Below are 2,125 nucleotides of genomic sequence, written 5' to 3' on the forward strand. Positions count from 1 at the left end.
CATCCACCCGCGAGCGGCTCAGGAAGCCTGTCTTTCCATGCAGGTTCCCTCCTCGCCTCTCCTGGCCTGCGTGGACCCAGCTTCTGAAGCATGTGTCTGGTCCGCATGTTGCTGACCTCCCGTCAGGGGGTCAAGTTGGAGCTGGGAGGGCCCCTACATGTTAGAAGACAGAGAATTGGGGCACGTTCTGGAGGGGCTACCCTGGCCCGGACGGTCTGCGCCAGGACCCCAGCTCACACCCTGAGCCCTCTGACCCGGCGTTCCAGATCACAGGCCGCGGTTGGAAGTGGGACTAGAGAGCCCTGGAGAGATCCGAGCGGGGATGGCCGTGGGACAGGCTGTGGGACAGGCATTGGGATCTGAACCAGAGGGAGGCCCGTTCCCAGGAAGCCTGTCCCATGACATCTCCACAAGGGGGTCTCGTCACGGCTGTAGGACACTTCCCTCCCACTCGCCCTGGGGGGCCCAGTGAGGCTCCCTGGGCCTCAGACCAGATCCAAGGCCCTTGGCGCACAGCTGCTTGGAGGCAACCGCATATTGTGAATCCTGTTCCTTCCCACTCAGTTCTGGCAATTATTGATCTGGAAATTCGATCAATGTATTTTTTTATGTGTGGTCTATTTTGACTGTAATCTGCCATCAGCCTAACCGAATGACAGGTCCCCACATCAGCAAACCTGGAAATGATTGGCTGGTGCCCACCTGTGGCCATGAAGCGGCCGGCACCCAGCCAATGATGCGCTGACCACCTGCGAGCCTGGGTGCCTGGGGGTCCACCCCTGATGTCCAGCGGTCACTCAGGCTCTGGACCTGGAGAGTGGCCCTCCTGGCCCCAGGAGCTGGCAGTTCACGTGGTTCCCATCTGCTTCCTCTCTCCTCTGAAATAAGTCATGCCCTGAAGTTATCACTCTGGTGTGTGCGTTGATGGTAAAACTCGGCTCGAATGTTTGCAACAAACAGGAGATAGTCTGCTCTTTGTTTTCTGGGGGTTAGAACAAAACCTGTTTGCCCAGGTGTAGAAGGGACCTCCCTGGTAGAGTCTTTCAAGCTGCGACGGTTGAGGTCACGGAGACGTGCCCACACAGTGAGGAGGGACACGGTTAGAGGGTGAACCCTGCCTGCATCCAGCCCCTTCCGCAGTCCGGTGGTTAGCGTGCATCCTGTCCCTCGGTCCCGTTACTGCCTGGTGAGCAGATGTTACTGCGGATGAATAAGGGAGTCTCTTGGGATCAGGCCGCCATCACACACGCCACAGGCTGGGCCACACACACCACTGCCCACAGTCCTGGAGGCCGGGGTCAGAGGTCAGGTGCCGGCAGGGTGGGGACCAGTGAGCACCGCCTTCCAGGCTGCGGACGCCACCTCTTCCCTGTGTGGTCACACAACTGTGGGCAGAGTGAGATCTCTCTTCCTGTTAAGACCACAGCCCCCTCGGACCAGGGCCCACCCCCCCACCTTAGGACCCGTTTAACCTAAATTACCTCCTAAAGGCCCATCTCCAAATACAGTGACACTGGGTGTTAGGGCCTCAACCCATGGATTTGGGGACACAGTTCAGTCCGAACCCCAGAACTGGGCTGTGCTTCCCGCCAACTGCTGGCCCCACAGCCAGAGGCAGCTGTCGGAAGCAGGAGGGGACCCAGCAGTAACCCCAGGTGTGGAGTCTGTGCCAGTGGCTTTGTTCCTGAGGTGCCCTGTGTCCCTCACCAGCTTGTAGGTAGACGCTATCTTTGTTGCAGCGGGAAACTGAGGCCCAGGGGAGTCTCGTGATTATCCCCTCGGCCGATAGCCTAGTGGGTGACGGCAGGACTCACTCCAACCCAGGCTCGCCCCACGGGAAGCTCAGGGCAAGGAACCGGGCAGCGCTGTGACCGTGGTCCCCCCTCCGAGTGAGGCGTGGACACTGTGTGTCCTTCCCAGGTCCATGTGCAGGAGAAGCACGTGAGGCTGCTCATTAGGAAGGAGTGTATCAGATAAAAGTGCACAAATAAAAGTGTCTGCCCTTTCTCAGGAAGCTCCTCCTGCCTTCATTTGCTTCCCCTTTCACCAGGGGTGGGGCTGCACTGGGGTCAGAGGCTGCACTGAGGTCAGAGGCTGCACTGGGGTCAGAGGCTGCACTGGGGTC

This window comes from Myotis brandtii, unplaced genomic scaffold (assembly GCF_000412655.1).
Source record: "Myotis brandtii unplaced genomic scaffold, ASM41265v1 scaffold154, whole genome shotgun sequence".
NCBI classification, from domain to species: Eukaryota; Metazoa; Chordata; class Mammalia; order Chiroptera; family Vespertilionidae; genus Myotis; species Myotis brandtii.